We start from the raw sequence: 14,159 nt of genomic DNA, 5'->3' as shown, positions 1-14,159 counted from the left end.
TGGTCATATCCGGTCCAAGGAGGCACCGGGGCAGCAAGGAGGTATGCTATCGCCCCACCAGACCATTTTAAAAGACAGCACCCACGTGGGAAATGTGGCAGGAGAGGTAAGAGCACCCTCCCATGTCCTTAAAGAGATCCCTCCACCTTCAAACCAGCAGGCGCCGGTTCCATGCACACCACTAGTCCCCAGAAGAGGGACTCTCCGCCCTTATCATAATTTTTACTGACACTCAATCTTTTTCTTGTTTTATTTTAGAGACATTTTTAGGCCAGGGAAGTGGAGGACAAATGGATATGTGTTTTAACACATTGCCTTCTTTGGAGTCCACCGAAACCGATCATGTGCATCTCTGAAGTTCTAGAGGATGTGAATAGTTGCCCAGCCTTGCCTAGAGGTTTGCACTGCCAGAATGCAGGCTTCTCTTCTTTCTATAGCCTCAGGTTCTGCTCTCCTGTTTGCCATGTCAGCTTCCAGCCAAAGCCGCTGCAAGAAAGGAAAAGAGCAGTTATGAAACTGGATTTGATGCTGTGCCATGGGGATGCTTACAAGCAGTGCTGGGTGGCAATGGTCCTCCCCCTTTGGCTTGCTCCCCATATCTATTAGTCAGAGGCACTCTTATGTGTTCCTTTTACAAGGGAAGAGAGGGATTCGACATTTCTCTGTTGCAGAGGAGTCTCCACTGGTGGAACACATATTCAAGGTGCTGGAGTAAAAGCTACTATAGCCTCTTACTGTAGAAACCTGCCAGAATTTTAATGATAGCCAAGGAGCCACACACAACTTCCCAACTACCCTTTTCTTTTTCTGTCTCTTGACTCAACACTGTTGTCTATATATATGATTTGGAATTGTGGGACCACAGCTTACATTTTGGGATACCTGCGCTCACAGAATCGTGATTTCTGCACATGCCCACATTTGGTAAACAATACAACTCGGTCACTTAGCGGGTTCACAAAGGGTTCACAATCCAAAGGGTTCACAATCTAAAAAAGAAACATAAGACAGCCACCAGCAACAGCCACCAGAGGGATGCTGTGCCGAGGATGGATAGGGCCAGTTGCTCTGCTCCTGCTAAATAAAGAGAATCACCAATTTTAAAAGATGCATCTTTGCTCAGTTAGCAGGGGATGCGCTCAGAACCTGTATTGCAATCTATCTGGGAACCTGCATCGGGACCTGCACTGTGGTCTGCCTGGATTTACACCATACTGGTTCTCAAGGTTGTGAGTAGCTCTATGCTATCTGCCCTTTCTTCTTCCTGCTTTCCTGCTGCCTTCCCACTGCAAGGAAATCTGCTCAACTGCCCATCTACAAATGCACCAGATGCATCCACAATACTAACCACCTGCCCTCTAAATATCCTCTCCCACTTCTCTTCCCTCTTCAAGCCTGCATTTTAGCCCTTTCTACGGCAAGCCTTAAGCTGATGTATTGACCATTTGGATCTTAAGCTAAATTCCTCTTCGTCAGATTCTAGTTAAGACTGTTAGTTAAGATTTTATTGCCTGCCTAACCAGCCTTTCCTTTTCTATACCCCTTTCCCTCATATAAATATTTAAAATATAAACACTTCCTCATCATTTCTAGACCAAAGCTTTGCTCAAGATTAATAGTGTAATAGACTGCTTCACCTGTAGTCAAGATGATTTCCCACGTTAATCCAAAAGTATAGTCAGAGTGACCTAGCCAAGGACTCTGGAGCAGATCAATTAACACCTTGGAGAATTACATCAGTGATGGGAAACCAAAGTGGAACACTGGGAAATACTTTGGGGGATCACTACAGGTGATCCCTGTACAAGCTTTTCAAGGGAATGTTTCCAGGATGTTATTCAAACAGCAAGCTTTACCGTGAGGCTTTAATGTGAGTTTGAAGTTGCCCCTCAAAAGGTGCAAAAAGGATTTTTAAACCCTGAGTATAAATCAGGCTACACTCTAATAGGCAACGGAAAACCCAAATTGTGTGTGAAGTGCTCCCTGACAGCTCGCAGGAACTTTAGAGTAAATCTGACTGATATGTGAATGCACACCCTCCATTCCGGAGGAGATGAAAGCTAAAAGCCCTGTGTGAAAAACGCCCTGAAGTACTTACCAGCTGCAATGATCGAAACTGATTAAACTGTCTAATGAACGGCCCAATGAATGAAAAATGTGGCAGTGTCCTACTTATAAAACCTAATAGCCCACTGAACGATAACCACCTGCCCCCAAACATGCCAAGAAACACTTTCACATTTCAGTCTGAGTAACAGTAGGCCAGGGGTTTTCAAATGTGGTCCCTCAGCTGTTGTTAAGATCATAAGAACAGCCCTGCTGGATCAGGCCCAGGGCTCATCTAGTCCAGCATTCTGTTTCCCACAATGGCCCACCAGATGCCTCTAGGAAGCCCATAGACAAGAGGTGGGCATGTCCTCTCTCCTGCTGTTGCTCCCTGAAATTGGTATTCAGAAGCATCTTGCCTCTGGGGCTGGTGGTGACTTATAGTCATCAGACTAGTAGCCATTGATAGACCTGTCCTCCATGAATTTGTCTAAGTCCCTTTTAAAGCCATCCAAACTAGTGGCCATCACCACAAGCCATGGCAGAGAATTACATAGATTATGTGTTGTGTGGAAAAGTATTTCCTTTTGTTGGTCCTAAATTTCCTGGCAATCAGTTTCTTGTTGTTGGACTACAGCGCCCACCATCCCCAGCCATACCGGCCTTTAGTAGTGAGGGACCCAGGTTTGAGAAACCCTTGTGTAGGTGACCTGAGGTAGAAACTCACTCATAAGCCCATGTTGCTTTCAGGGACAAACTAGGGTGAGGGTGAGGCAGAACTTTCCAGCTGTAGCTCCAGCCAAAAGGAGTTGGAAGAGGTGTGACCAGGCAGATTGGCAATTAGTGAAATCACATCCAGGTGCTAGATGAGAGGGGTTCCAGGGTTAGTATGGTTTGTGACTTAACTCAGAAAATGGGGAAATAAGCACAGATGTCATGATGAAGGGAACAATTTGGTCCTACGTGCTCTAGACCAGAATACGGGCATGTAGGACCAAATTGTTCCCTTCATTGTGATATCTCTGCCTGTGTTCCCATTTTATGTGTTAAATTAACCAGAATATGGGCATGTGGAAAAAAACTAGTACTCTCCATCTGACAACAAGGCTTTGGGGGGGGAGGGGGCTTTGCTTCGTATGCAGATGTTGAGAGAGGCTAAATTGTCATGCACACAGGATAGGGCCTTATCTGTTGTTGCCCCCAGGTTCTGGGATGCTCTCTAGGATGTCTGCTCTTTGATATCTGCGGCTGCTTTTAAAATATAACTAAAGACCTTTTTATTTGTTCAGACCTTAGGGGCTGCCAGGTTTCTCAGTTTTCCTACTTCCATTCTTATTTTTAATGGGCTTTCCCCCCCTTTGGGGGGGTGTTTTATTGTTTTTTATTGTTTAACTGATTTAAAGGTTTTACATTTTTATAGCTTTACTGTATTTTATGATTTTTATGGAGTTTTACTGTATTTTAATTTTGTAAACCACCTTGGTATGTCTAATGAAAGGTGGTATAAATGTTAAACAAATAATATAAATAAATAAAGTTCAAGAAGTATCTTCACAAACAGTCACACATTGATCCTTCCAAAGAGTCTGATTACACAAGAGCATATTGTCATGAGAGGCAGGTAAACAGCATGTGGAAGAGGACGTGTTTGCTGTTGAGCATGCTTAGTCAGACTTCTTGAAAAGCCTCTGTTGTCTTCATAGGCTATGATAAACATACATAGCTGCCTTAAACTGAGTCAGAACATTGGTCTACTCTAACTGGAAGTGGCTCACCAGGGTTTCAGGCAGGAGTCCTCCGATCAGATTTTTTCTTTTCTTTTGCAGGCATTGACCCTGGGGCCTCCTGTATGCAAACAAGGACGGGCATAACTGTATTTGGGCGGATGTATTCTAAGAACAGGGGCTGCCCTGAGGACCCCTGAGAAAAGGGGCCCCCCAAGAGCCCCTCACCAGTCACTCCCCACTCACCTGCTGCCCTCCTCTCCTCTCCCTCTTGCCACTGCCACCATTTCCCAGCCAACTCGCTGGATGGGCTCCTTCCTCCTCTCTTGCTTGCTTGAGAGAGAGCCACCACCAACATCCTCAAGGAAATCATTCCCATCATTCATCAGCACGTGCCAGCTGGAAAATGGTGGCAGGCAGCAGCAGGAGGAGGAGGAGGAGGAGGAGGAAGGGTGGCAAATGGCAAGGCAGGGGAGGAGGCTAGGGCATGGCAGTGGTTGAGAGGCTGCGTGACGGAGGTTCTCCTGCAAAACTTGGTGAGGCCTTTAGTGTTGCAAAAAAAGGAGGGCGGCCCTTCTGCCATCTGGGACACAGGGTGCTTCAGGGCTTTTTCTGCCACTGAAAGCAAGTACTCTACCTTTGAGATATAGCCGCTCCCCAACTAAGGTTCTTAATGAAAAATGGTGGGGAAGGAAATCTAGTGGCGGTCACCAGTGTTCCCCTCTAACAGGAATTCCCAGATGTTGTTGACTACAACTCCCATAATCCCCAAGCAAAAGCCACTGCAGCTGGGGATTCTGGGAGTTGTAGTTGACAACATCTGGGAATCCCTGATAGTGGGAACACTGCTGGTAGTCACCTTCTGTCTCGCAGCCACCCAAAACAAACAGCAATATCTAATTCTGCACTGAGTATATGAGTTCATTGTGGATTTTCTGACTCATCTGGACTTGTTTATAGAACCCTACAACTGACAACTCCAGTCTGTTTCAAACAGATAATCAGGAAAGCATAAGGAAATGAAAGGCACGTCGTCAGCAGGGGCTGTAACTGAGGAAGGATGCATATAGACATGTAAGCCAAATGCATGGTGACAGACGACAAGGCTCACAGCTGCTCTTTGCAGTTCTTCGTCTCCCTCTTAAGGAAAGGACAAAGTCAACAGGACAGTCACTGCCAACATCCTCAGTCTGGCAGTTTGCAATGGCACATATATGCTCTGGCAGAGAGCTTTATTCCCTTCCCTAATGGCTAACTTTGAGATCTGGCCTCCTTGGTGATGCTATACAAAACTGTATCACAGGCCAGGATCCAAGGTGCCATCCAGTATAGGCAAGCGCTTCTGCATGGGCTCCGAGACTTGCCTGGATTCTTCTAGGTGGTCTCTGTCCATCACACAGATGGGCTTCACGCCTGCATGAAGAAAGCTCCGGAACACTCACAAGCTGGATGCTATTTGTCCTGTGCCACCGGAAAAGATATTGGAGTCTTCGGACTCATCTTCAGATTCCGAACTGGAGTTTAGTGCTTCATCCAGCCGTGACAGCCCCAACTCGAAATGTCAGAGGAGGAAAAACAACACAGTTCCCCCCTCTCCTTCTGAGGACCTCAGATCCTTTCCCTCTTACATGTCTAAAATGGCCAAGTCTCTCAGAATACAATTACGAGAGGAAATCAGACCTTCTTCTAACCCCCTCTTTGACGTACTAGAGGGTGATTCATCTAAGCTGGTAGCGATTCCGATGAATCAGGCTTTACTGGGCATTGCCCAGAGCTTCAGGAAGAAACCTTCCTCGGTTCCCCCTACTTCCAGAAAGGTGGAGAATCTATATAGGGTTAAGACAGAGGGCTCACTGTTCTTGCAAAAGCACCCTACCCTGAACTCAATAGTGGTGGAAGCAGATGAGATCAGTTTTGCAAGCATTGTTTCAATAACATTTTCCTCTTGCGGCTGAATCTGTTATGTCACTTATCGATTTTCTGCTGAGTTGCTTGTAGGTTTTCAATTTTTTTTAAAAAAAGAACCAGTGTTTTTTGACCCCCATGCCTTCTTTCTCCGTTAGTCCAAGGTCGATTGTGTGGGAGTTCCTTCCTTGTCTTGGGCTCTGTTCCCGCCTCCATAGTTCTGGAGCTTGCGATGCGACCATCTGTGTGATGGACAGAGACCACTTAGAAGAACTGCAGGTTGCTTACCTGTAACTGGAGTTCTTCTGGTGGTCATCTGTCCAGTCACACACCTGCCCAGCTTGCCCTGCTGCAGATCATTCCTTGGTAGACTCTAGAACTGAGGAGGAGGGTGTGGAACACATGACTAAAGTATAAAGGGGAGGAGCCTATCTACCTATCAGAGGGCAGAAAGAAAGAAAAAGATCGGCTTGTGAGTGTTGCGGAGCTTTCTTTATGCAGGCGTGAAGCCCATCTGTGTGACTGGACAGATGACCACCAGAAGAACTCCAGTTACAGGTAAGCAACCTGCAGTTTTTTGTTTCCATCACAGTTATTGGTACAGCACTGGAAGCCCTTCTCAGATGAGGCCTCCCAAGTTTAGCAATGGGCTCGGTGCACAAGATGGGGCCTGTGGTCAGAAGAGCCAATAGATTCCCTCCTCTGCCCTTTGGTTCAAGATTTCCCTCTACTTCCCACCTGCACATTGTTCTTGCTTATTTACATCAGTCTCTCATCTATATTAGAGCTGGCTCTAGATTCTGAAGGGCTCTCGGGCAAAAGAGGACAAAAGCCAGTATATTAAAGATTGTAATATACAATGACCAGGTGGTAGAGTTAATTCAACACATCCGGAATTTAATAAAGGAGGTCCTTCAGTTTTACACACAGCAAACAACCCAGCCTGCTTCCCTGCTTATTCTCTTGCCTGCTCTCCCATCAGTCCAGGAGACTGGGTGAGGATGCAATGAACCTAAAACACTCTTCATCAGCTGGCCTGGAGCAAGAAACAGATTCCTAGCAAGCACCACAACACTCACAGTGGAGCCCTCTCACTCAGTGCAGACCCACCTCCTAGAACCGTCATGTTTTAGAATTTGAAGGGACACCAGGAGTCTTCAAGTCCAGGCTCCCCAGCCTTTGGTCCCCAGATGGTCACTGCCACTTTGGTCACTGTGGCTGGAGAAGATGGTAGTTGCAATTCAAGAACCCAAGGCTGGGACATCCTCTTCTAGTTCAGCCCCCAGCTCAGCGCAGGAAACCGGTGCAGCAATTGCTGACAGTTTATCTTGCTGTCTACCAATGTTGCTTGCTCACGTGACCCAAGAGAACTGGCGAGGGAACTGCAGGCACCCCCTACTTGTTGCTGTTGCCATCATTCAACAACCCCCCTGGGCTAGAGGGAAAGGGCAGGTGGGTGGGCAGGTGGCAGCAATGAGGAGGAGAAGCCGTGGGGGCCAGGGGGCTCTTGGCAGTGGGCCCCTTGCACGGGTGTGGGCCTCATCAAGTGCTCAACCACCCTAACCCCTAATATTGGCCTTGGTTTATGCACTCCTATATATTTAAAAACAAAAAATAATCATCCTTCAGAGCACATTAGAAAAGCATGCTTATAGTCCATTTTTCGCCCCAACAGAATCACAATCACAAACCACATCAGAGAGGAGGAGCATGAGAGAGCTTTTTTGTTGTTAGTTTGACAGCAAAGAACGGAAGAATGGCATGATGAGTTGCCAAGCAGGCAGATCAAACACCAGAATACTTAACTTTTGCCTTTGTGAGTGACTGCCTTCACCGCCTCATCCCCCCACCCCCACCCCCAGATGATTTAAGAGGCAGGGAAATTTAAAGCAGAAATCAGAGCTTTCTCTCTGTCATGAAGAAAATTGCAGGCTAATGGACTCAGACCAAGAGGCCCAGGTTACATCCATTTTGTATATCTAAAGCTTATGTAAACTCTCCTTCATTGAGTTTTGAAAAGCCGAATTACTGGCATGGCCACTCCACACATCAAGGGAGAAGCGTGGGGCATAATAGAAGCCTCAGATTCCACCCCACCCCCCAAGGCCACTGAAACTAAAGGATTTTTCAAAGCTGAACATACTTTGGGCTAAGCCAGAATGTGCAGCCTCGATTGGGGGGGAAACAAGAGTCCTGTCTGTACTGGTCCCTGGTAGCCCGCAGCTACTTCGGGGTAAATGCAGCTAATTCGAAGTAAAAGCCCTGTGTGTAAAGCCTCCTGGAGGGGGAAGGAAGACCGCAGTTCAGCTTATGTGCTGAAGCCTACAAAATGAGTAAGAAAGCAAGCAACAGGCTCCAGAGGCTGATGGGAGCCAGCCACCGAGAGAATAAGAGCTGAAAGTATATGCCGAACTCTGCCCTGACAGAAGGACGGCAACAGCCCTGTAGTCTTGCAGAGGGTGCTGCTGATTACTAAGGCATTAGCATCCATGTCCTAGAAATGAAGTGTCCTAACAGCACTGCAGGCCCCCTCCAGTCGCTCAGCACCCTCTGGCCGAGGCTGTGAAGCCAACGTGGCAGCTGTGACAGGAGCTGTCAATCGCACTTAGCGTGATGGCACTAAGTCTGGGCCAGACTGCTTTGAACTTTGAGAATTAGCCCTCCGTTGAGCTGCATCGATAGCGAGTGAAAGCCAAGGATGAGGAGGGGGAGCGCCTGCAGCCGCCACCGCCACCACCACCAATGCCTGCTCTCTAGGACAAATGCTACAGTTACAGTGAGTAAGGGGGACCAGACTGCAAGGGAAGACCGGCTGTGTGCCTCTGGGAGATGACGTGCTGATAGGGCAGGCCAGATCACCCTTCTCCGAATGAGTTTCCCCGTATCACAGAGCAACATGGCCCCAGGGACAACGGGTGACCCTTTATTTCAGTGGCACCACCAGACTCCCTAGATCTACAGTACCCCTGATTTATGGGTCAGCAGCCTTACCCTCTGCAAGATGGGGACAGCAACTGCAGTGTGTCACCGGCTGATGGGCAGATCACTTGGAGGGGGCATGTGTGTAGATTAGTCCTTAGCTGTATAGCACAGAGAACCATCGAATGGTGCTCTCACATCTATGCATTTTGATTTCAGCTCAGAATGGCAGGCACGGATGGATATGACTTGAATGAAATGGAAATAATTAACCAGCTTTAGGGTTGGTTAATTAATTAAAATGTAGAGCCCCACCCTTCAAGCCACAGGCCTCTCAAGGCGGCTTGCAATAAACAATGGTCATTACCACAGCTGAATAGATCTCACTGGCACTTACCACTGCCTTGTTGCATATTTGCAGTGGGTCTGTGACAACACATCTCTAGAGCCTGGGTTCTCAACCTTGGGTCCCCAGATGTTGTTTGACTACAACTCCCATCATCCTTAGACCCAATGGCAGGCCATTGTGGCTGAGGATGATGGGAGTGTAGTCCACAACCTCTGGAGAGCCAGATTTGGGCACCCTTCAGCAGCTCCCCAACTCTTTGTTCAGCCAACATACAAGGACACAGTGAGTTGAGAGCAGGAGACATGCTGAAGAAATCACAGGTTGCTTCACCACCCGCAGACATCAGGCTGACTTCTCCACAGGAAAATGTGCCAAATGGGCATCATGTGAAACAGTACTAAGTCTGTACAGGTCACTGGGTCTCAGCGTTGGGACTCTGAAGCCATATGTCTTTGCCAGAAGAAATTCTGCATGAGCTGACACAGCAGGTTGGGCACAAAATATTCTCTCTCAACAAAAGAAAGGCCAGAATAGAGAATGTGAGCTCCTTAACTTTTGAAACATTTCACAATATATTGCTTCAGTTCATTTTATCTTTGTTTGTTTAGGACACTTGTACTCCACCTTTCTGTATCCAAATTTGACTTCCCAAACATGCTACATAGAAAGAAAAATCAATGATAAAACAGTTTAGAGTGGCAGATAAAAGCTACAAGAAAAAATTGAAAACAAAGAGAGAGCTAGGCATCATCACATGTGATCAAGCCAAAGGACTCAGGAAACAAAAAAGTCTGCAACAGAAGGCCAAACAGAAACTCCTGGGGGAGGGAGTTCCACGGGCTGGGCAGTACCACAAAGGCGGCCCTCTCTTGTGTTGCTCTCAGCTGGCCTCCAGTGGAAGTGGAACACACACAAGGGCTCTGCAGCTGAGTTACATGGATGGGCAGGATTGTATGGCGGGGGGGTGGCAGTCCTGTTTGGGGCTTTAAAAGTACTAATTAACACCCAGGGCCCACCTTAGGGGTGGGTGAGCCAGGTGGCTATCCAGAGTGCCTACCTGAAAAGAGTGTGTGTGTGAATCTGAGCCTAATGGCTCACTGTTTGTTGAGTGTACTGTCTGCAGTAAAGGACTGTGATTCTTCAGTGGGATCCCAGAAGAAATGCAGCAGGGCAGCCTTAGTGGCAAAGCAGCAAATTACTGAGAAACAGGGCTGGGCCTTTTCTCAGGAAGGCCTGGCAACAGAAAGACTTGAGTCTCTTTCTTTTTAAAAGATTTCTAGCTCACCTCATTATCATCCCATAGATTACACAAATAAAAAAGCTATCAAGATTCTAAAATATACTGTACAAAGTAATTATCCTAAATCTGCATTCAGTCTAGCTATTTAAATCAAATCAAATAAAAATGTTTTACAATTCATCTGGAGCAGTTCCAGACAAGGCTTTTAGCTCGGAATGAAGAGTGTGCCTCCACACATCAGCCAGATTTACACCAAAGTCCGTGCAAGATTTTGGGGAGCACTCCACACACGATTCAGGGTTTTTCATTGCACGTTAAAGCCTAGCCCAATTTATGTCTGGGGTTTAAAAAAAATCCACTTTTTGTGGACAAATTCAAACTCACAGTAAAGCCTTGCAGTAAATCCATGGTAACGCCTGCTGTCTGGGAAACTCCAGGGACTTTTACACACAGCAGGTTTTACTGCAGGTTTACTGGGAGGCTTTACTGTGAACTCAAAGTTGTCCCCAAAAACCGACGCAAAAAGTTGATTTTTTTACCCTGGATATAAATGGGGCTACATAATAATGCGCAGTGAAAAACTTGAATTGGGTGTGAACTGCCCTCCAATAACTCGCAGGGACTTTGGGGTAAAATTGGCCAATATGTGAATGTATCCCCTCCATTCCGGAGATGCGAATTAAAGAGCTTTAAAAGTCCCATGTGAAAAACCTCCAGGTGAATGTCCAAATACTTGAGTTGGAGAAATAACCACAAGTTTGAATGGCTACTGATCACAGGGGTATGCACAAAACTGGATTTGCCAGTTCGGCTCGAATCTGAACTGATTAGAGGTGACCCAGCCTGGCTCAGTTTTGGCCCAGTCGAGCCGGACCCGGTTTGAGGTCAAACTGAGCCATCTCGACTGGCTCGGAGCTCTACTGGTAAAGGGAAATCAGTGAGGATTCCCCTTTATCAGTACAGGGGCAGGGGGGCTTTCCTAAGTATTGAGGGGATGGAGGGAGTAAATTTGTACTTACAGGTTCAAGGCATGGCTGTGGCAGTGGGGGTGAGTATCCTGGGCTGGTGGCAGCCTAGTTTGGGCCTTCTCTGGCCCGGTTCAGGCCTCTGTGCACACAGGGGGACCATTTTACTGGCCTCTGAGCATGCACATAGGCCATTTGTGTGATCACGCAAGTGGCCTTGGCACCTGTGGAGTCAGTAAAATGGCCCATGCATATGAGTAGAGGCCTGAACCGGGCCATCAGGGTGAGGCCAGCGGAGGTGGGTGGGGGAGCCGCTGCCTCTCCTGCTGCCCACATGCGGCTGCTGCAGCTCATACCTGTAAGTACAAATTTACTCCCCTCCTTCCCCCCCCCCCCCATACTTAGGAAAGCGGATTCCCCTTTACCAGTATAGCTCTGATCCGGCTTGGTTTGAACCAGGCCTGGTTCGACCCCGTCTGACCCCTGGTTCAACCATTGAGGCCGATCCCGTTTGATCTCAGACTCGTCGAGCCGAGCCAGCTGGACGGCAAGCTTGGCTGGAACCGAGCTTGCTCACACACCCCTCACTGATCAGAGGCATTTCCCCCCGGTCCCCTGGTCATTCTGTCTGGTTGCTGCTGCTTCTGCTGCTTTGAACTACCAGGATAAGTTTTACTAAACTACTTCCTTTGCCTGAACTGTGTGGACTAATTCCCAAATATGTGTGTATATCACATTGACCATGTTTCTCTAAACCCCAACCCCTAACATCAGCATGTAATGCTCAGACAGATGACCCATTGCTGCAACATCTGACCCAAACCTTATTCGTAATGACGGTTCCTAGCATTGGTATAGCACTAGTTGCATCACTTTGTGTACAGTGCTTTTTAACGGTACGTTTCACACACCAGCGTCTCAGAAATCTTCACAACGACCCTGGGAGGTATGCCAAAATTCTTGATCCCAAACTCCAGACAGAGCCTGAGGCTGGGAGAGAGTGGTCTGCTTCAGACCACCAGTGAATTTATGACAGCAGCAGCCTGTCCTGACAACAGCAGCCTGTCCTGGGGAAGGGAGGCGCTGAACAAGATGGCTCCTGGAAGCTCTCATTCTGCCCCAGCCTGGAGTTAATGAGAGCTGGGCTCCTTGCAGGCTGGCCATTTATCAGGTAGAGTTGTGCGGGCTGGTGTGTTGACCCTGATGAATGGCCAGCCTTCAAGCAGCCCAACTCTTATTAACTCTGGGATGGGGCAGAATGAGAGAGAGAGAGAAGCAATGGAGTCGCCGGGAACCAGAGGCATCTGTGTTTTGTTCAGAGTCCGCCCCCACCTCCAGGACCCGGCCCCTCAGTAGGATGGGCCACTCCTAAGCACTGCTAATAGTTTTTAAATACCAGAGACTAGAACGAATCATACTTTGTCATTTACTTACAGCATTTCTAGACTAGTTCTTAATGAAGTGCAAATGTTACCAGAACCATTAGGGGTGGAGGTAAGGGGGTGGGTAGGGGCGCGAGGGAGGCACCTGACCATGCCCTCTATCTATGCAGAAGGTCAACCTTCTGGGAGAAGGTAAGGGAACTAAACTCCCCACTTTCACCGCTGCCGAGAATTAGATCTAACTGTAGCCCTATTCACATTTTGGCGAACATGGTCCACAGCATTAGGAGGATAGAGAGAAGCTGTGTTCCTGCAGAGAGGCTGTTGCAAAGCTCAGCCAAAGGCTGGTCCTACAAAGGCTGCTGCAGGACATGTGGGCCATTACATTGTATGTGCATACAGATGTCCATTCAAATGTATATTTGTGTGTGTGAAAGGAAGTACAGGTGTTCATTTAAAAAGCAGGCCTGGGCACAGGCCCCCTAACATGCAGGTAGGAAGTATACCACTGTACATGTGTTGAACATAATGTTGGGATAAAGGTAAAGTTGTGCCATCGAGTTGTTATCAACTCCTGGTGCCCACAGAGCCCTGTGGTTTTTCTTTGGTGGAATACAGGAGGGGTTTACCATTGCCTCCTCCCACGCAGTGTGAGACGATGCCTTTCAGCATCTTCCTATATCACTGCTGCCCGGTATAGGTGTTTCCCATTCCCATAGTCTGGGAAACATACCAGCGGGGATTCAAACCGGCAACCTCTTGCTCCCTAGGCAAGTTCCTTCCCCGCTGCAGCCTGTACATAATGTTGGAATACAGATCTGTATGTGTGTATACTGTACACAGACTGAACATAACATGTGAACAGGACTTTTATAGTTTGGAGAAGTATAAGGACAACTTTTATGAACATAATAATAGTAGAAGAAATGAACAGCATGCTAGCAAGTCCATTAGGAAATGAGGAAGGGCTGGTGATCCTCATTAGAGACGGCTGAATAAGTCCGGTGTTCTTTGGCTTTCACCCATTCCTGCAGCTTGCTGTAACTAATTCTCTGATCACTTAGCAACACAACACAGCCTTTATCCTAACATCTGGTAATGGCCTATGAATCCGCTTTTCCTGAAGTTTCACCTGTCCTTTTATCTACTCTCACTCTGAAACAATTAAGGTCATATGAATACTCTCAAGGATAAACATTTATTGAGCAGATAATCTTGAGTCAATACACCTTGGTCCAAACCGGGCAGTGCATAAAGCTACAGGCATGCAGAGTAGTGGGCAGAGGGAAACCGCCGACACTTGGGAACTGGAGTGTGCCTTAGCAAAAATGTTCTTGGGGACTCTGGGGAGATTTGGATAACGTGGTCTGATTCTTAATAATGCCATATGGCATTATTAAGAATCAGACCACGTTATCCAAATCTCCCCAGAGTCCCCAAGAAGAGGGACATCTTCTGGGAAGCTCCTAATTTTCAGAATTGATTGAGGCTGTTCTCACGAGCAGCCAAGACTGGGCTTGGCTGCCTGTGAGAACCGCCAGGAGGTACAAGGCAGCGCCTGAGCCACAATCCCGCCAAAGAAGCCTGCCAGATTAAGGGCACACTTGTGATAACGAATTGTTTAATCCA

The 14,159-nt window shown here is 47.5% G+C and overlaps 1 long non-coding RNA gene across 1 annotated transcript; it reads right to left on the bottom strand.

Annotated features, from left to right (window-relative positions):
* Positions 1-236: 236 nt before the first annotated feature.
* LOC128346430 (uncharacterized) lies at positions 237-3,893 on the bottom strand. The gene is made up of 2 exons (XR_008316958.1): positions 3,822-3,893; positions 237-486 (listed from the first exon to the last, which is right to left on the bottom strand). It is a non-coding gene; the product is annotated as an uncharacterized LOC128346430 (long non-coding RNA).
* Between the last annotated feature and the right edge of the window lie 10,266 nt (positions 3,894-14,159).

This window comes from Hemicordylus capensis, chromosome 2 (assembly GCF_027244095.1).
Source record: "Hemicordylus capensis ecotype Gifberg chromosome 2, rHemCap1.1.pri, whole genome shotgun sequence".
In the NCBI taxonomy this organism is placed as follows: domain Eukaryota; kingdom Metazoa; phylum Chordata; class Lepidosauria; order Squamata; family Cordylidae; genus Hemicordylus; species Hemicordylus capensis.
The sequence above is the reverse complement of the archived record's forward strand: the minus strand, read 5'-3'. Positions and strand labels throughout refer to the sequence as shown.